The sequence below is a fragment of the Coregonus clupeaformis genome, chromosome 1, assembly GCF_020615455.1.
Source record: "Coregonus clupeaformis isolate EN_2021a chromosome 1, ASM2061545v1, whole genome shotgun sequence".
NCBI lineage: Eukaryota > Metazoa > Chordata > Actinopteri > Salmoniformes > Salmonidae > Coregonus > Coregonus clupeaformis.
In genome coordinates, this window is record NC_059192.1 from 17,384,559 (window position 1) to 17,406,521 (window position 21,963).

The window sequence follows — 21,963 nt, forward strand, 5'->3', positions numbered from 1 at the left end:
ATAGTTTGTTAACAATAAATGTGTTGACTGGTTGAAAAACGAGTATTAATGACTCCAACCTAAGTGTATGTAAACTTCCAACTTCAACTGTGGCAGGGGGTGTAGAGCCATAACACATGCACTACCAGTCAAAAGTTTGGACACACCTACTCATTGAAGGGTTTTTCTTTATTTTTACAATTTTTTACATTGTTGAATAATATTGAAGACATCAACACTATGAAATAACACATATGGAATCATGTAGTAACCAAAAAAAGTGTTAAACAAATCTTAATATATTTTTTTATTTAAGATTCTTCAAACAGCCACCCTTTGCCTTGATGACCGCTTTGCACACGCTTGGCATTCTCTCAACCAGTTTCATGAGGTAGTCACCTGGAATGCATTTCAATTAACAGGTGTGCCTTCTTAAAAGTTAATTTGTGGAATTTCTTTCCTTCTTAATGCGTTTGAGCCAATCAGTTGTGTTGTGATAAGGTGGGGTGTATACAGAAGATAACCCTATTTGGTAAAAGACCAAGTCCATATTATCGCAAGAACAGCTCAAATAAGCAAAGAGAAACGACAACCCATCATTACTTTAAGACATGAAGGTCAGTCAATACGGTCGCAAAAACCATTAAGCACTATGATGAAACTGGCCCACCACAGGAATGGAAGACCCAAAGTTACTTCTGCTGCAGAGGATACGTTCATTAGTTACCTGCCTCAGAAATTGCAGCCCAAATAAACGCTTCACAGAGTTCAAGTAACAGACACATCTCAACATCAACTGTTCAGAGGAGACTGTGTGAATCAGGCCTTCATGGTCGAATTGCTGCAAAGAAACCACTACTAAAGGACACCAATAAGAAGAGACTTGCCTGGGTCAAGAAACAGGAGCAATGGACATTAGACCGTTGGAAATGTGTCCTTTGGTCTGGAGTCCAAATTTGAGATTTTTGGTTCCAACCGCCGTGTCTTTGTGAGACGTGGTGTGGGTGAATGGATGATCTCTGCATGTGTATTTCCCACCGTAAAGCATGGAGGAGTAGGTGTTATTGTGTGGGGGTTCTTTGCTGGTGACACTATCTGTGATTTGTTTAGAATTCAAGGCACACTTAACCAGCATGGCTACCACAGCATTCTGCAGCGACACACCATCCCATCTGGTTTGGGCTTAGTGGGACTATCATTTGTTTTTCAACAGGACAATGACCCAATACACCTCCAGGCTGTGTAAGGGCTATTTCACCAAGAAGGAGAGTGATGGAGTGCTGCAGCAGATGACCTGGCCTCCACAATCTCCCGACCTCAACCAAATTGAGATGGTTTGGGATGAGTCGGACCGCAGAGTGAAGGAAAAGCAGCCAACAAGTGCTCAGCATGTTTGGGAACTCCTTCAAGACTGTTGGAAAAGCATTCCAGGTGAAGCTGGTTGAGAGAATGCCAAGAGTGTGCAAAGCTGTCATCAAGGCAAAAGGTGGCTATATGAAGAATCTCAAATATAAAATATATTTTTATTTGTTTTACACTTTTTTGCTTACGACATGATTCTATCTGGGTTATTTCAAAGTTTTCATGTCTTCACTATTATTCTACAATGTAGAAAATAGTAAAAATAAAGAAAAACCCTTCAATGAGTAGGTGTGTCCAAACTTTTGACTGGGACTGTATGTTTTTTCATCAGCAGACTATTATCAATAATGTCAAAAGCCGCACTGAAGTCCAACAAAACAGCTCCCACTATCTTCTTATCATCAATTTCTCTCAGCCAATCATCATTCATTTGTGTAACTGCTGTGCTTTTTGAATGTCCTTCCCTACATGCGTGCTGAAAGTCTGTTGTCAATTTGTTTACAGTAAAATAGTATTGTATCTGTTCAAACACCATTTATTTCCCCAAACTTTACTAAGGGTTGGTAACAGGCTGATTGGTCTGCTATAATTAAAGTAAATGGCAATATTAGTGGGTTTTTTGATGAACGAACCATCTGATTCAATGAATGATGGAGCTGAGTTTGCCTTTTTTACCAATATTTCATTGAAGGTGCTCCAAAGCTTTTTACAATCATTCTTTATGTCAATTATCTTTGTTTCACACCATAGTTTATTCTTATTTTTATTCAGTTTAGTCACATGATTTCTCAATTTGCAGTACGTTTGCCAATCGGTTGTGCAGCCAAACTTATTTGCCATTCCTTTTGCCTCATCCCTCTCAACCATACAATTTTTTAATTCCTCATCAATCCATGGGGATTTAACAGTTTTTACAGTCATTTTATTAATGGGTGCATGGTTATTAGTAACTGGAATAAGCAATTTCATAAATGTGTCAAGTGCAGTGTCTGGTTGCTCCTCATTACACACCACAGACCAACACATATTATTTACATCAACAACATAGGAATCACTACAAACTTATCGTATGACCTCTTATACACTATATTAGGCCCAGCCTTTGGAACTTTAGTTTTAATAGATCTGGCTACTATATTGTGATTACTACATCCGATGGAGGCACTAGTTACAGTTTGAAGCTTTTTCTTGAGTGGGCAGCTTGATGAAAGCCAGTCAATATTTAAATCACCAAGAAAATATACCTCTCTGTTGATATCACATACATTATCAAGCATTCTTTATTTTTTAATATATTTTTTTTCACCTTTATTTAACCATGTAAGCCAGTTGAGAACAAGTTCTCATTTACAACTGCGACCTGGCCAAGATAAAGCAAAGCAGTGCGATAAAAACAACAACACAGAGTTACATTTGGGGTAAACAAAAGATAAAGTCAAAAATACAACAGAAAATATATATACAGTGAGTGTGAATGTAGTAAATTATGGAGATAAGGCAATAAATAGGCCATAGTGCAAAATAGTTACAATTTGATGTGCAAATAGAGATACTGGGGTGCAAATTAGCAAAATAAATAACAATATGGGGATGAGGTAGTTGGGTGGGCTAATTTCAGAATGGCTGTGTACAGGTGCAGTGATCGGTAAGCTGCTCTGACAACTGATGCTTAAAGTTAGTGAGGGAGATAAGAGTCTCCAGCTTCAGATATTTTTGCAGTTCGTTCCAGTCATTGGCAGCAGAGAACTGGAAGGAATGGCAGCCAAAGTAGGTGTTGGCTTTGGGGATGACCAGTGAGATATACCTGCTGGAGCGCAGACTACAGGTGGGTGTTGCTATGGTGACCAGTGAGCTAAGATAAGGCGGTGATTTGCCTAGCAGTGATTTATAGATGACCTGGAGCCAGTGGGTTTGGCGACTAATATGTAGTGAGGGCCAGCCAACAAGAGCGTACAGGTCACAATGGTGAGTCGTATATGGGGCTTTGGTGACAAAACGGATGGCATTGTGATAGACTACATCCAATTTTCTGAGTAGAGTGTTGGAGGCTATTTTGTAAATGACATCGCCGAAGTCAAGGATCGGTAGGATAGTCAGTTTTACGAGGGCATGTTTGGCAGCATGAGTGAAGGAGGCTTTGTTGCGAAATAGGAAGCCGATTCTAGATCTAACTTTTGATTGGAGATGCTTAATGTGAGTCTGGAAGGAGAGTTTACAGTCTAACCAGACACCTAGGTATTTGTAGTTGTCCACATACTCTAGGTCAGACCCGCCGAGAGTAGTGTGGCGTCTTATGCCTAGGTGCCCTGGACGATTTTCACGGAAGAATACTGTACCTAGTTAGCTAGCTGAATAAACTAAGTTAGTCTATTCCTAGAAAACATTGAACCGCTGTAGTTTACAACAATTATAGTTTCTGAGGTGGAAGTTGGGAGAGTTATATTTGGGTGTTGTGGTGAGGGAGGCCCCACTCTCTCCTTTCCCAGATGTTTAGTTCATTTCATTCCGATCTCCTTTGCATTATTGTAGCCATTTTCTGCAGCCTGTCAACTATGCCTCTGTCTATCCCTGCTCTCTCCTCTCCGCACAGGCTATACAAATGCCTCACACCGTGTGGCTGCTGCCTCTCTAACCTGGTGGTCCCTGCACGCACCACCCACGTGGAGTTCCAGGTCTCAGGCAATCTCTGGAACTGCCGTTCTGCTGCCAACAAGGCAGAGTTAATCTCAGCCTATGCTACCCTCCAGTCCCTCGACTTCTTGGCGCTGACGGAAACATGGATTACCACTGAAAACACTGCTACTCCTACTGCTCTCTCCTCATCTGACCATGTGTTCTCGCATACCCCGAGAGCATCTGGTCAGCGGGGTGTGGCACAGGAATCCTCATCTCTCCCAAGTGGACATTCTCTATTTTTCCCCTGACCCATCTGTCTATCTCCTCATTTGAATTCCATGCTGTCACAGTCACTAGCCCATTTGAGCTTAACATCCTTGCCATCTATCGCCCTCCAGGTTCCCTTGGAGAGTTCATCAATGAGCTTGACGCCTTGATAAGTTCCTTTCCTGAGGATGGCTCACCCCTCACAATTCTGGGGGACTTCAACCTCCCTACGTCTACAATTGACTCATTTCTCTCTGCCTCCTTTTTTCCACTCCTCTCCTCTTTTGACCTCACCCTCTCACCGTCCCCCCCTACTCACAAGGCAGGCAATACGCTTGACCTCATCTTTACTAGATGCTGTTCTTCTACTAATCTCACTGCAACTCCCCTCCATGTCTCCGACCACTACTTTGTATCCTTTTCTCTCTCGCTCTCCTCCAACACTACTCACTCTGCCCCTACTCAGATGGAAATGCGCCTTCGCAACCTTCGCTCTCTCTCTCCCGCTACTCTCTCCTCTTCCATCCTATCATCTCTTCCCTCTGCTCAATCCTTCTCCCTCCAATCTCCTGATTCTGCCTCCTCAACCCTCCTCTCCTACCTTTCTGCATCCTTTGACTCTCTATGTCCCCTATCCTCCCAGCCGGCTCGGTCCTCCCCTCCAGCTCCGTGGCTTGATGACTCATTGTGAGCTCACAGAACAGGGCTCCGGGCAGCCGAGTGGAAATGGAGGAAAACTAGACTCTCTGCGGACCTGGCATCTTTTCACTCCCTCCTCTCTACATTTTCTTCATCTGTTTCTGCTGCTAAGGCCACTTTCTACCACTCTAAATTCCAAGTATCTGCCTCTAACCCTAGGAAGCTCTTTGCCACCTTCTCCTCCCTGCTGAATCCTCCTCCCCCTCCCCCCTCCTCCCTCTCTGTGGATGACTTCGTCAACCATTTTGAAAAGAAGGTTGACGACATCCGATCCTCGTTTGTTAAGTCAAATGACACTGCTGGTCCTGCTCACACTGCCCTACCCTATGCTTTGACTTCTTTCTCCCCTCTCTCTCTCCAGATAAAATCTTGCGACTTGTGACGGCCGGCCGCCCAACAACCTGCCCGCTTGACCCTATCCCCTCCTCTCTTCTCCAGACCATCTCCGGTGACATTCTCCCTTACCTCACCTCGCTGATCAACTCATCCTTGACCGCTGGCTATGTCCCTTCCGTCTTCAAGAGAGCGAGAGTTGCACCCCTTCTCAAAAAAAAAAACAATCGCTCCCTCTGATGTCAACAACTACAGACCAGTATCCCTTCTTCCTTTTCTCTCCAAAACTATTGAGCGTGCCGTATTTAGCCAACTCTCTTGCTATCTCTCTCAGAATGACCTTCTTGATCCAAACCAGTCAGGTTTCAAGACTGGTCATTCAACTGAGACTGCTCTTCTCTGTGTCACGGAGGCTCTCCGCACTGCTAAAGCTAACTCTCTCTCCTCTGCTCTTGTCCTTCTAGACCTGTCTGCTGCCTTTGATACTGTGAACCATCAGATCCTCCTCTCCACCCTCTCCGATCTGGGCATCTCCGGCGCGGCTCACTCTTGGATTGGTCCTACCTGACCGGTCGCTCCTACCAAGTGGCGTGGCGAGAAGCTGTCTCCGCACCACGTGCTCTCACCACTGGTGTCCCCCAGGGCTCAGTTCTAGGCCCTCTCCTATTCTCGCTATACACCAAGTCACTTGGCTCTGTCATATCCTCACATGGCCTCTCCTATCATTGCTACGCAGACGACACACAACTAATCTTCTCCTTTCCCCCTTCTGATAACCAGGTGGCGAATCGCATCTGTGCATGTCTGGCAGACATATCAGTATGGATGACGGATCACCACCTCAAGCTGAACCTTGGCAAGACGGAGCTGATCTTCCTCCCGGGGAAGGACTGCCCGTTCCATGATCTCGCCATCACGGTTGACAACACTGTTGTGTCCTCCTCCCAGAGTGCGAAGAGCCTTGGCGTGACCCTGGACAACACCCTGTCATTCTCCGCTAACATCAAGGCGGTGACCCAATCTTTTAGGTTCATGCTCTACAACATTTGGAGAGTACGACCCTGCCTTACACAGGAAGCGGCACAGGTCCTAATCCAGGCACATGTCATCTCCCGTCTGGATTTCTGCAACTCGCTGTTGGCTGGGCTCCCTGCCTGTGCCATTAAACCCCTACAACTCATCCAGAATGCTGCAGCACGTCTGGTGTTCAACCTTCCCAAGTTATCTCACGTCACCCCGCTCCTCCGCACACTACACTGGCTTCCAGTTGAAGCTCGCATCTGCTACAAGACCATGGTGCTTGCCTACGGAGCTGTGAGGGGAACGGCACCTCACGTACCTTCAGGCTTTGATCAGTCCCTACACCCAAATGAGGGCATTGCGTTCATCCACCTCTGGCCTGCTGACTCCCCTACCTCTGCTGAAGCATAGTTCCCGCTCAGCCCAGTCAAAACTGTTCGCTGCTCTGGCACCCCAATGGTGGAACAAGCTCCCTCACAACGCCAGGACAGCGGAGTCACTCACCACCTTCCGGAGACATTTGAAACCCCACCTCTTTAAGGAACACCTGGGATAGGATAAGTAATCCTTCTACCCCCCCCACACCCCCTACCTCCCCACACACACACACACACACAAATAAAAAATACAATTGTAAAGTGGTTCTCCCACTGGCTATAAGGTGAATGCCGTAAATGTAAATGTAAATGTAGTGTTTCTAGTCGGGTGGGCGGGTGCAAGCAGCGTTCGGTTGAAAGGCATGCATTTAGTTTTACTAGTGTTTAATGGAGGCTACGGAAGGAGTGTTGTATGGCGTTGAAGCTCGTTTGGAGGTTTGTTAACACAGTGTCCAATGAAGGGCCAGAGGTATACAAAATGGTGTCGTCCGCATAGAGGCGGATCCGATCGTCACCAGCAGCAAGAGCGACCTCATTGATATACACTGAGAATAGAGTCGGCCCGAGAACTGAACCCTGTGGCACCCCCATAGAGACTGCCAGAGGTCCAGACAACAGGTCCTCCGATTTGACACACCGAACTCTATCTGAGAAGTAGTTGGTGAACCAGGCGAGGCAGTCATTTGAGAAACCAAGGCTATTTAACACATGTTATCCAGATACTGACTGTTGGCACTTGGTGGTCTATCGCAGCTTCCCACCAGAATGGGCTTTTGGTGAGGCAGATGAACCTGTAGCTATATTACTTCAACTGTAGTTAACATGAGATCCTCTCTAAGCTTTACAGGAATGTTGTTCTGAATATAAACAGCAACACCTCCACGTTTGGCATTTCTGTATTTTCTGTAGATGTTTTAACATGTATTGCTACCACTGTATCATCAAAGGTATTATCTTTGTGAGTTTCAGAGATTGTCAGAATATGAATGTCATCTGTTACTAGCAAATGATTGATTTCATGAACCTTGTTTCTTATGCTACATATGTTAACGTAGGCTATTTTTAACACTTTTCTGGGATGCTTGATTGTTTTCATTGCTTTACTGGGAAGCGTAGCAGAAGTAGACATGGTCATGTTATTTATGTTAGTGCAGGGTGAGCTGCACACAGTGGACTTCCTACTAGGGCACACTGGCTCAGTGCTAACAGCATAAATCTGGTTCATAGGCACATTATTGCTGCATACAATAGCTGTAGAATCAGCAGAGGCATTCAGGGCAGTTAGAGGGACATCAATTAGGTTACTTACATTGTGTCTTCCAACACCCCTAGGATCTTCCAACACCCCTGGTCCTCTGTAGCTCAGCTGGTAGTGCAAGGTGCTTGTAACGCCAAGGTAGTGGGTTTGAACCCCGGGACCACCCATACACAAAAATTTATGCATGCATGACTGTAAGTCGCTTTAGATAAAAGCGTCTGCTAAATGGCTTATTATTATGTACATTTGCTGAAACATTATGACAACTCAGCGACACAATGGAAGGGATTAACTGAGCTGGGCTTGGATCATTGACAGGTCATTGTCTCAAAGCAGCCTTATAAGAGGCCCTGTGTAGCTCAGTTGGTAGAGCATGGCGCTTGCAACGCCAGGGTTGTGGGTTCGTTTCCCACGGGGGGCCAGTATGAGAAAAACAAACATGTATGCACTCACTAACTGTAAAGTTGCTCTGGATAAGAGCATCTGCTAAATGACTAAAATGTAAAATAATGCTGTGAAAGGATCCAGGAATCCAAATGATTTGGGTGGATCCCATCCTCCTTATAAAACAATCTTTGTTTCCATAAGTTGTCAATAATTGTTACACCCAAAGAGCTGCAATAGTCTTGTAGCCAGTTATGGAGGGCTAAAAGTCTGCTGAAACGTTCCATGTAACAATTTAGGGAGGGCACAAAGCCAGATATTATGGGGCATTTGTTGGAGTCAGGCAGAGACCCAATCAGTTCTTTAAAATCCATTTTCAGCTGTTCTGAGTTACCCTTTATAATGTAATTGAATCCCACATGAACTATGATAGACTCAATTTCCTGATGCAGGTTTAAAATGTTTGGGAGCAGTTTATTGATGTCCAGTATTCGTGCTCCTGGATAGCACAAAGATTTTGGTTCAGGGACTGAGACATTTCTCACCATTGAACTTTCCAATACAACGGCTGGAGAAGGGGATGGCGATATCCGCCCATTCCTACTCCTCACATAATTAGTTGAACCTTTCACGGGCCCACAAGAAGCAGGATAGCGTACACCCACTGCTAACGTCAATATGTCCGGTTATCCCACAGCAGGCAGTGCCCATCAGATCCAAACTCGACGACGAAGCCGCTGCTGGAGTCAGCGTAGTTGGAGTCAGCACAGCTGTCACAGACACAGGCAATCCCAGCGATTAAGGAATAGGTAGATCAGGCACCAGTGTGGCAAAGCTATTCATTATGTCAATCTGCTCTGAACTTCTCGCAGACACTCCAGTCCACTTAGCAGCATGGCGTTGCCTTCGGTTTCCATGACTTGTGACATGGGACCAGCACTGATTGGAACATTCTTCTTGCTGTTCTCCGTCTACTTCACTACAGGATGTAGAAGGAGAAGCAGATGGAGATGACTTCCTTGGCCGGCAATTTCCAGGTAGCACAGGCCATTCTGATAGGGACAGATGACAAGGCGGGGAAACATCCATCAGGTCCGAGCAGCGTCCAGCCACAGGAGTTGAGAACAAGAAAGTTCCACTAGTAATGTGGTAAATCCCCACCAACCCACTAGAACTGTGGTAAATCCCCACCAACCCACTAGAACTGTGATAAATCCAAACCAACCCACTAGTACTGTGGTAAATCCTCACCAACCCACTAGCATTGTTTCCTGTTGTTTACATGCACCTATAATTCTCTATAAGAGGACTGTCATATTCTCTCTGTTCTGTTCCACACACTCAAAGATATGAAGTACACAGGGTCGTGTGTGTGTGTGTATGCGTGTGTGTGTGTTGGCCATGTGTACGGGGCGCTTAAATTATTAAATAACCCTTTTCCTTCAACCTAAACATTTACATTTTAGTCGACGCTCTTATCCAGAGCGACTTACAGTTAGTGAATGCATACATGTTTTTTTTATACTGGCCCCCCGTGGGAAACAAACCCACATCGCTGCCGGCCAAACCCTCCCCTACCTTGGATGACGCTGGACCAATTGTGCGCCGCCCATGGGTCTCCTGGTCGCGGCCGGCTGCGACAGAGCCTGGACTCGAACCAGGATCTCTAGTGGCGCAGCTAGCACTGTGATGCAGTGCCTTAGACCACTGCGCCACTCGGGAGTCAAACCTGATATTAATACTATTAGATCAAGTTAATAAGTAATTTACCACACACATTTCAACAACATGATTGGACGAAAGCAGACTGGTGGAGGTCGAGAATATAAATATATAAATAGAGAACGTGGTAACATATGAAATCATAATTAGTATCATAATAAAATATTATAAGGAATATGAAAATCATCCACAGCAGCCCCCTTAACACAAACCCTCTGGCCATGGAACACTGTGATAATACAAAATGGAATGAATGAATAAATAAATATGAGAAATAAAGGGGAAGAATTAATCAAAGAACATCAAATGGTTCTCTGACAATCCTCTTCCACCACTCTCTCTCTCCTTCTCCTCTCCTCTCTCCCTCCCTCTCATCTCCTCTTTCCCTCTCTTCTCCTCCCTCCATCTCTTCTCCTCCTTCCCTCCCTCCCTCCCTCTCTTCTCCTCCCTCCCTCCCTCCCTCCCTCCCTCCCTCCCTCCCTCCCTCCCTCCCTTCTCCTCCCTCTGATCTCCTCCCTCCCTCTCTTCTCCTCTCTCTTCTCTTCTCCTCCCTCCCTCTCTTCTCCTCTCTCCCTCTCTTCTCCTCTCTCTTCTCTTCTCATCCCTTCCTCTCTTCTCCTCTCTCTTCTCTTCTCCTCCCTTCCTCTCTTCTCCTCTCTCTTCTCTTCTCCTCCCTTCCTCTCTTCTCCTCTCTCTTCTCTTCTCCTCCCTCCCTCTCTTCTCCTCTCTCCCTCTCTTCTCCTCTCTCTTCTCTTCTCCTCTGTCTTCTCTTCTCCTCCCTTCCTCTCTTCTCCTCTCTCTTCTCTTCTCCTCCCTTCCTCTCTTCTCCTCTCTCTTCTCTTCTCCTCTTTCCCTCTCTTCTCCTCTCTCCCTCTCTTCTCCTCTCTCTTCTCTTCTCCTCCCTCCCTCTCTTCTCCTCTCTCCCTCTCTTCTCCTCTCTCTTCTCTTCTCTTCTCATCCCTTCCTCTCTTCTCCTCTCTCTTCTCTTCTCCTCCCTTCCTCTCTTCTCCTCTCTCTTCTCTTCTCCTCCCTTCCTCTCTTCTCCTCTCTCTTCTCTTCTCCTCCCTCCCTATCTTCTCCTCCCTCCCTCTCTTCTCCTCTCTCCCTCTCTTCTCCTCTCTCTTCTCTTCTCCTCCCTTCCTCTTTTCTCCTCTCTCTTCTCTTCTCCTCCCTCCCTCTCTTCTCCTCTCTCCCTCTCTTCTCCTCTCTCTTCTCTTCTCCTCTCTCTTCTCTTCTCCTCCCTCCATCCCTGTCTTCTCCTCTCTTCCTCTCTTCTCCTCCCTCCCTCCTCTCTCCCTCTCTTCTCCTCTCTTTAATCAAGGGAGATGGCTAAAGGAGCTTTGAGCGAAATAGAAATAGAAATAGAGCGAGAGAAAAAGAGAGAGTGAGAGAGAAAGACAGAGATAAACAAAGAGAGAGAGAGAGAGAGAGAGACAAAATAAATGATCTACGTTTTTCTTTGTGTAACACTACATGGCACATCTCACAAATGAATGGCCTATTAGACCGAACCTGAAATATGGTTCTCCTTCCTTCCCATTCTCTTCATCTCTTCCTGTTCGCCACTGACCTTTCCCTCCCTCTCTCGCTCCCTCTCTCTCCATCCCTCCATCTCTTCATCTCCCCCTGTTCTCCCAAGTCATTTCCCTCCTGTTCCCCATCCCTCATTCCCTCCCTCCATCCCTCCAGTGTGATGGTTGGGGATGGTTGATGACACAGGACTCGGCCATACAAAGTGATTCCACAGTGCATGGGCCTGTAGGGGGGAGATAGCTTAGCACGTGCCGTTGCAGCTGTTAGATCCCAGCAGGCAATGTAACGGGGCTGGGGGCAGAGAGAAGAGAGGGACAGATGAGAGAGAGAGAGAGAGAGAGAGAGAGAGAGAGAGAGAGAGAGAGAGAGAGAGAGAGAGAGAGAGAGAGAGAGAGAGAGAGAGAGAGAGAGAGAAACAGTGGGAGGGAGGGAGGGAGGGAGGGAGGGAGGGAGGGAGGGTGGGAAAGAGAGGGGGAACCAGTGGATGGAACCACTGCCCCACTGCACTGTTTAAAAGACTGCTGTTTACTGTATCAATCTAGAGTAGTGGGGCACAGGGAGGCAGTAGAGTAGAAGAATAAAACACTGATACGCTTCATGCTGCATTCTTGGGAAAACCATGGCAAAACTACAACTGTTCAGCAACCACCATCAGGTATGTCTACAGTGTTCTATTCAATATAAAGGGTTCTGTGTGGATTTACAAGGTTCTCTACTGCACAGTGTAGGTCCAGTTACTCATCAACTGCTCCAAAACATGAGAGTGCCACAGTTCCGATCGGAGAATCTCCTCCTCCAAAAGGTGCCATGGTCTGACATGGCCTAACATCCCTCACCCAAACCCCAGAGACACCTCCAGGGGGTAAAGCAAAACTAGACACCAGGTCCCAGTCCCAGTTTCCCTCCCCCAGATTGGGAGTGAGGTCCTTGGTCCTCTCCTCTGTAACACCAGTGTGGACGACGGCATCAGATGTATAAAATATGAGAGGCTGGCAGGCGGCATCCCTCCTTGGTGAGAGGCGATGAAAGGAGGAAGGCCTGTAGCCAGCTGTCACTGAAACAAGATGGTTGGCATCCGTGACTGTGGCTGGGTCCTGGCTCTGCCCTATCCCTGGGCTGATATGTGCTGGTAGGTGTGGAGAATGTGGCAGTCGTAGTCAGGGCACGCAAGGCATCTGTGGGAGCCATGGGTTCACAGGGCTGAGGGGATGAGGTGATGGCAGAATGCTGGGAACAATTTTGACTGCTGGGAACAAGTGATCCAGGGAGAGAGGGAAAGAGAGAGAAAGGTAAAGAGGGAGGGAAAGATGGGGGAAAGAGGGAGAGGGAGAAAGAGGGAGAATGGGGGAGAGATATACATCAGCACCATTGGTAACTTACACAAAGCTGTAAACGATCTGAGAGACAAGGCAAGAAGGGCCTTCTACGCCATTAAAAGGACCATAAAATTCAACATCCCAATTAGGATCTGGCAAAAAATACTTGAATCAGCCTCCTGAGTGGCGCAGTGGCGTTACTACAGAGCCGGATTCGATCCCAGGTTGTGTCACAGCCGGCCGTGACCATAACAGTGCACAATTGTCCCAGCGTCGTCCGGGTTAGGGGAGGGTTTGGCCGGACGGGATTTCCTTGTCCCATCTAGCGACTCCTTGTGGCGGGCCGGGCACCTGCAAGCTGACCTCGGTCGCCAGCTGGATGTTGTTTCCTCCGACATATTGGTGCAGCTGGCTTCCGGGTTAAGAGAGCAGTGTGTCAAGAAGCATTGCGGCTTGGCAGGGTCGTGTTTCGGAGGATGCATGGCTCTCGACCTTCATCTCTCCCGAATCAGTAGGGGAGTTGCAGCTTTGGGACTAGACTGTAACTACCAATCAGATATCACAAAATTGGGGTAGAAAAACGTAAAACACCAAATAATGCATGTAGAGCAGAATTAGGCCGATACCCGCAAATTATCAAAATCCAGAGAAGAGCCGTTAAATTCTATAACCCCCTAAAAGGAAGTGATTCCCAAACCTTCCATAACTAAGCCATCACCTACAGAGAGATTAACCTAGAGAAGAGTCCCCTAAGCAAGCTGGTCCTGGGGCTCTGTTCACAAACACAGGTGGTTTGTTGTAACCGAGTATTGGTGCTAAACCGTGTTATTGGAGGCTGGCATGCTAGTTGGCTTTGGCGTCAAAAGGATTTGGTGTACCAAGTTAGCTAGCTGAATAAACTAAGTTAGAGTCTATTCCTAGAAACATTGAACCGCTGTAGTTTACAACAATTATAATTTCTAAAGTGGAAGTTGGGAGAGTTATATTTGAGTGTTTCAGTGAAACGTAAGTGAGGGAGGCCCCCCTCTCTCGCTTTCCCAGATGTTTAGTTCATTTCATTCCGATCTCCTTTGCATTATTGTAGACTTTCTCTGTAGCCTGTCAACTATGTGTCTGTCTATCCCTGTTCTCTCCTCTCTGCAAAGGCCATACAAACACTTCACACCACGTGGCTGTTGCCACTCTAATCTGGTGGTCCCTGCCCCCACGACCCACGTGGAGTTCCAGGTCTCTGGCAGCCTCTGGAACTACCGTTCTGCGGCCAACAAGGCAGAGTTAATCTCAGCCTATGCTACCCTCCAGTCCCTCGACTTCTTGGCGCTGACGGAAACATGGATTACCACAGAAAACACTGCTACTCCTACTGCTCTTTCCTCGTCTAACCATGTGTTCTCGCATACCCCGAGAGCATCTGTTCAGCGCGGCGGTGGCACAGGAATCCTCATCTCTCCCAAGTGGACATTTTCTCTTTTTCCCCTGACCCATCTGTCTATCTCCTCATTTGAATTCCATGCTGTCACAGTCACTAGCCCATTCAAGCTTAAAATCCTTGCCATTTATCGCCCTCCAGGTTCCCTTGGAGAGTTCATCAATGAGCTTGACACCTTGATAAGTTCCTTTCCTGAGGATGGCTCACCCCTCACAGTTCTGGGTGACTTTAACCTCCCTACGTCTACCTTTGACTCATTTATCTCTGCCTCCTTCTTTCCACTCCTCTCCTCTTTTGACCTCACCCTCTCACCGTCCCCCCCTACTCACAAGGCAGGCAATACGCTTGATCTCATCTTTACTAGATGCTGTTCTTCTACTAATCTCACTGCAACTCCCCTCCAAGTCTCTGACCACTACTTTGTATCATATTCTCTCTCGCTCTCCTCCAACAATACTCACTCTGCCTCTACTCAGATGGTAATGTGCCGTTGCAACCTTCGCTCTCTCTCTCCCGCTACTCTCTCCTCTTCCATCCTATCATCTCTTCCCTCTGCTAAATCCTTCTCCCTCCGATCTCCTGATTCTGCCTCAACCCTCCTCTCCTCCCTTTCTGCATCTTTTGACTCTCTATGTCCCCTATCCTCTCGGCCGGCTCGGTCCTCACCTCCTGCTCCGTGGCTTGACGACTCATTGCGAGCTCACAGAAGAAGGCTCCGGGCAGCCGAGCGGAAATGGAGGAAAACTAGACTCCCTGCGGACCTGTCATCTTTTCACTCCCTCCTCTCTACATTCTCTTCCTCTGTTTCCGCTGCTAAAGCCACTTTCTACCACTCTAAATTTCAAGCCTCTGCCTCTAACCCTAGGAAGCTCTTTGCCACCTTCTCCTCCCTGCTGAATCCTCCTCCTCCTCCCCCTCCCTCCTCCCTCTCTGTGGATGACTTCGTCAACCATTTTGAAAAGAAGGTTGACGACATCCGATCCTCATTTATTAAGTCAAATGACACCGCTGGTCCTGCTCACACTGCCCTTCCCTATGCTTTGACTTCTTTCTCCCCTCTCTCTCCAGATGAAATCTTGCAACTTGTGATGGCCGGCCGCCCAACAACCTGCCCGCTTGACCTTATCCCCTCCTCTCTTCTCCAGACCATTTCCGGAGACCTTCTCCCTTACCTCACCTCGCTCATCAACTCATCCTTGACCGCTGGCCATGCCCATTCCGTCTTCAAGAGAGCGAGAGTTGCACCCCTCCTCAAAAAACCTACACCCCTCCGATGTCAACAACTACAGACCAGTATCCCTTCTTCCTTTTCTCTCCAAAACTCTTGAGCGTGCTGTCTCTAGCCAACTCTCCTGCTATTGCTCTCAGAATTACCTTCTTCATCCAAACCAGTCAGGTTTCAAGACTGGCCATTCAACTGAGACTGCTCTTCTCTGTGTCACGGAGGCCCTCCGCACTGCTAAAGCTAACTCTCTCTCCTCTGCTCTTATCCTTCTAGACCTATCCGCTGCCTTTGATACTGTGAACCATCAGATCCTCCTCTCCACCCTCTCCGAGTTGGGCATCTCCGGCGCTGCTCACTCTTGGATTTCGTCCTACCTGACAGGTCGCTCCTACCAGGTGGCGTGGTGAGAATCTGTCTCCGCACCACGTGCTCTCACCACTGGTGTCCCCCAGGGCTCAGTTCTAGGCCCTCTCCTATTCTCTCTATACACCAAGTCACTTGGCTCTGTCATATCCTCACATGGTCTCTCCTATCATTGCTACGCAGACAACACACAATTAATTTTCTCCTTTCCCCCTTCTGATAACCAGGTGGCGAAACGCATCTCTGCATGTCTGGCAGACATATCAGTGTGGATGTCGGATCACCACCTCAAGCTGAACCTCGGCAAGACGGAGCTGCTCTTCCTCCCGGGGAAGGACTGCCCGCTCCATGATCTCGCCATCACGGTTGACAACTCCATTGTGTCCTCCTCCCAGAGTGCAAAGAGCCTTGGCGTGACCCTGGACAACACCCTGTCGTTCTCCGCTAACATCAAAGCGGTTACCCGATCGTGTAGGTTCATGCTCTACAACATTCGCAGAGTACGACCCTACCTTACACAGAAAGCGGCACAGGTCCTAATCCAGGCACTTGTTATCTCCCGTCTGGATTACTGCAACTCGCTGTTGGCTGGGCTCTCTGCCTGTGCTTTTAAACCCCTACAACTTATCCAGAACGCCGCAGCCTGTCTGGTGTTTGACCTTCCCAAGTTCTCTCATGTCACCCCGCTCCTCCGCACACTCCATTGGCTTCCAGTTGAGGTTCGCATCTACTACAAGACCTTGGTGCTTTCCTAGAGTGCTGTGAGGGGAACGGTACCTCCTTACCTTCAGGCTCTGATCAGACCATACACCCAAACGAGGGCACTACGTTCATCCACCTCTGGCCTGCTAGCTCCCCTACCTCTAAGTTCCTGAGTGGCGCAGTGGTTCGAATCCAGGCTCTGTCGTAGCCGGCCGCGACCGGGAGACCCATGGGGCAGCGCACAATTGGCCCAGGGTAGGGGAGGGAATGGCCGGCAGGGATGTAGCTCAGTTGGTAGAGCATGGCGTTTGCAACGCCAGGGTTGTGGGTTCGATTCCCACGAGGGGCCAGTATTAAAACTAATGTATGCACTCACTAACTGTAAGTCGCTCTGGATAAGAGCGTCTGCTAAATGACTAAAATGTCAAATGTACAGAAGCACAGTTCCCGCTCAGCCCGTCAAAGCTATTTGCTGCTCTGGCACCCCAATGGTGGAACAAGCTCCCCCAGGACAGCGGAGTCACTCACCACCTTCCGGAGACACTTGAAACCCTACCACTTTAAAGAATACCTGGAATAGTATAAAGTCATCTTCTTCCCCCACCCCCCATAAAAAAAAAAAGAAGAAACAAAGTGGTTGTCCCACTTGCTATTATAAGTTTAATGCACCAATTTGTAAGTCGCTCTGGATAAGAGCGTCTGCTAAATGATGTAAATGTCAACACAAACAGAGCCCCAGGACAGCAACACAATTAGACCCAACCAAATCATGAGAAAACAAAAAGAGAATTACTTGACACATTGGAAAGTATTAACTAAAAAACTGACCAAACTGGAATGCTATTTGGCCCTAAACAGAGAGTACACAGTGGCAGAATGCCTGATCACTGTGACTGACCCAAAATTAAGGAAAGCTTTGACTATGTACAGACTCAGTGAGCATGGCCTTGCTATTGAGAAAGGCCGCTTTAGGCAGACCTGGCTCTCAAGAGAAGACAGGCTATGTGCACACTGCCAACAAAATGAGGTGGAAACTGATCACCTTGCACAGCTATCAAAATCATTCTGAGTGAGTGTCAATGTAACGATGACACTCTGATGCCATCCCGAGGACATCCGGCATGGTGACTAGTGACCACTATGACCCAGTTCCTCTCTGTTGATCCTAGACCACATACACTGCAGTGCTGCTGCCAGTGTCTCTCTGCTCCTCACTGGGATTACTCCAGACTGACTCCAGTGTGTCCAGACTGGCCTGGCAGATGTGAGATCATCCATGATGAGAGACCATGCCCATTACGGTGACTCAACATGAGAGTGTCTGAGACTGGGAATGAGAATATTGAGAGACATGGCATAAGAGTGGGTAGCCAGTCAGTGGTAGGGTAGATGAGTAAGTACGGGTTGCTGGATGCTTTACAGTCAAAGGAGGTCATCTATCTAGCCCTGTTCGCCCCATCATGGCCAGCAGGTTAGCATTTTTCGTCATGAATCTTGTTCTGGAGGCATCTTTACAGAGTGGTCACTAGCTGGCACAGCCACAAAGTCATAAAATCTGATTTTAAACCTAACTCTAACCTTAACCTTAACCTTAACCACACTGCTAACCCTAATACCTAACCCTAACCCTAATACCAGACCAAAAAGCTCATTTTTGTTTTCTTGAATTTGTACAATAGAGCCAATTTTGACTTTGCAGCCTATCTAAGGGGAAATCACTCAGTTCTGCCTCCAGGACAAGACTCATGACAATAAACGCCAACCTGCTTATGGTCACCCAATCTCCCAAGTTTCTCTTCTCTCCTGGTCTTACAGACAGACAGAGAACTCGGCCAGCTGCTACACAGGGACAGGTCGGCCATTGTGGGGAAGAATAGGAGTGTTGATTTAAGAAAAGGAGAGAATGTGTGATTACGTTTGGCTGACCATTAACGTTTTCATTGTCTGAGCAGCGCAGGAAAAAAGAAACCAATTCGCCGTCTCCTGTGATGTCTGGAGGGAAAACATTTTATTTCTTATTTTTAATGGCAGATGGTCCTATTACCTATTGAAACCCTGGTGGCCGAGAGTGTCAGCCTATTTTGAAGGAAATGACTCAGATCAATGGTGAAGACCGCAACCTGCTAAGGTGGCATTTAGATTGAATAGGATGTTTAATGAGCAGGCCTGCAGAGGACAAAGAGGAAGTAGCAACACGCTCTGGCTGTAATTAGTAAGACAAAAGAGAAAGAAACAGAGAGAGCAACAGAGAGAGAAACAGAGAGAGAACAGAGAGAGAAACAGAGAGAGAAAATTAGAGAGAGAAAGAGAGAGAGAAAGAGAGGAAGAGAGGAAGGGAGAGATTCTTTCAATATTAGCTGGTATATTTACCTCTTAAGGTTAGATTCAATCCGTAGTGCGGAAGATCTGCATAATTAGCGCGAATGAAATGTAAAGGTAATTTCCAACTGAGCCAACATATGCAGAGTTTACCGTGAGTGCAGTCTCCGCAAAAGTGGAAACATTGCCTTTAAATTTCAATCTTGTTATAGTGTGTATATTCTGCGCTACAGATTGAATCTAGGCCTTACTCTAAAAAAGTAAAGTATTGTGGGGAAATCGAGAAACCATTGACACAATGTGTTTGTGTAAATTCACCTTTCGTCATAGGTAAGCGAAGGGGGGCTGATTTTAAGATGGAACTCTGGAAAGAGCAAGGCTTTATATGGTGTATTGTCTTTATCCACAAGCTGCAGGCCGGCTCTCCTCTCATTCTGAGCTACTGAACAGTTCTGGTTGGCTACAGTTCTTGTCAGCAATAGTGATCAATATCTTCTGCTTTCTCTTCACTTACATTGACCCCTCTCTTCCTACACACACAGGCACACATTTGAGCAAACACCTTAGTACACACACCCAATCGAACTAGTAACAGTATAAACACTGACCCACATTTGTCAATATGCCACGGGTCCAGGTGGTATTAATGTGTGTGTGTGACCGGAGAGAGCCAGATCATGCCGGTGTCCTCCACTCTCTGCCCACAACAGGTGGCATGTTGACGGGTACAGTGCCAGGGCATTGGGCCTGGGGGACATGTGGGTGGTTGGCATGAGTGCCCTGGGAGTGTATGTGTTGCAGCCGGCCCCTACAGTTTGGCTGGCACGGGAGGGGCACGCATGTGTGGATGTATGGAAGGATGGACGGATGAGGAAATGTGCTGGTGAGGTGCAGTGCCAGTCCAGGGCAGGCATCTGGTGGCAGGCATCTGGCGGCAGGCATCTGGTGGCCAGACAACTCAACAGCTCTCCTTTTAGGAACAACAGTGTGAAGATGATCAGAGAAGTGCTTCAGATCCCTACTTAACTAAAGCAGGTAGAAACACAGAGATCAAAAGTTGTTCTGGATACATTTACTACAGTTGAAGTCGGAAGTTTACATACACTTAGGTCGGAGTCATTAAAACTTGTTTTTCAACCACTCCACAAATTTCTTGTTAACAAACAATAGTTTTGGCAAGTCGGTTTGGACATCTACTTTGTGCATGACACAAGTAATTTTCCAACAATTATTTACAGACAGATTATTTCACTTATAATTCACTGTATTACAATTCCAGTGGGTCAGAAGTATACATAAACTAAGTTGACTGTGCCTTTAAACAGCTTGGAAAATTCCAGAAATGGATGTCATTAGAAGCTTCTGATAGGCTAATTGACATCATGGGAAAATCAACAGAAATCAGCCAAGACCTCAGAAAAATTGTAGACCTCCGCAAGTCTGGTTGATCTTTGGAAGCAATTTCCAAACGCCTGAAGGTACCACGTTCTTCTGTACAAACAATAGTACACTAGTATAAACACCATGGGGGGGCAGCATCATGCTGTTGGGGTGCTTTGCTGCAGGAGGGACTGGTGCACTTCACAAAATCGATGACATCATGAGGATATATTGAAGCAACATCTCAAGACATCAGTCAGGAAGTTAAAGCTTGTTCGCAAATGGGTCTTCCAAATGGACAATGACCCCAAGCATACTTTCAAAGTTGTGGCAAAATGGCTTAAGGACAACAAAGTCAAGGTATTGGAGTGGCCATCACAAAGCCCTGACCTCAAACCTATAGAAGGTTTGTGGGCAGATCTGAAAAAGTGTGTGTGCGAACAAGGAGGCCTACAAACCTTATTCAGTTACACCAGCTCTGTCAGGAGGAATGGGCCAAAATTCACCCAACTTATTGTGGGAAGCTTGTGGAAGGCTACCCGAAACGTTTGACCCAAGTTAAACAATTTAAAGGCAATGCTATCAAATACTAATTGAGTGTATGTAAACTTCTGACCCACTGGGAATGTGACAAAATAAATAAAAGCTGAAATAAATCATTCTCTCTACTATTATTCTGACATTTCACATTCTTAAAATAAAGTGGTGATCCTAACTGACCTAAGGCAGGGAATTTTTACTAGGATTAAATGTCAGGAATTGTGAAAAATGTAGTTTAAATGTATTTGGCTAAGGTGTATGTAAACTTCCGACTTCAACTGTATATGTGACCGACCGGCTCCATTCGGTCTTATGTAGCAAAAATTTTTTATTTTTTATTTTTTTTACATTGGATAAAAGTAGCGACTCAGAGCTAGAACATGGTATATCATATACTACAGTTGAGGAACAATGTGAAAGTAATTGCCATGATGCCATGGTTGCCCTTAGTTTGAAGATGTAATCCGGAGACAGGTGTTTTATACAACAGCCTTTTGTGTGTTGTCTTTTCGACTCCCTCTGCATATTTGCAATCAAACGGCATAGTTTTCTCCATCTCCTTAGATATCATAGTCTGCTTCCAACAGGCATTCCGCTGATTTCAAAACTTGGTCAACTTCTTCCGTGACAACAACACTGTTGATCACTGTTTCAGAAGACACTACCAAGTCTGGTTCAATGATTTCCTCATCATCTTATTCATTTTCAGAGTCAGGGAGAGTCAGCATGGCAGAAGAGAGCATTAGCAACACTTTTGCAGGTCTTCGTGATATCTTAAAAAAAGCTGCATAAGAAAGGATTACCTACACATACTGAGCAGCTCATGTTATAGACAGAAGCATGCTACATGGCAGAACAATCCGAACTCATCTCTCGGCAAGTCCAGCCCATCAGTTACCTCAGCCAATCATGGCTAATGAGAAGGTTCCTGTCTTTTTTGTGACTAAACCAACTTGGCTCGTAATTTAACAATTGTATTTACGGATGGCATACAAGTTTGTTATTAAGGCACATGAAAGTTCACATGTTACAGAAGGCATTTCTGCCAAAAAAACACATTTTGATGAAAAATAAATGTTTACATTCAAATGCCTCTCCTGTGAAGTAGTGACGTGCGACATATGGCTAGCATCCTCAAA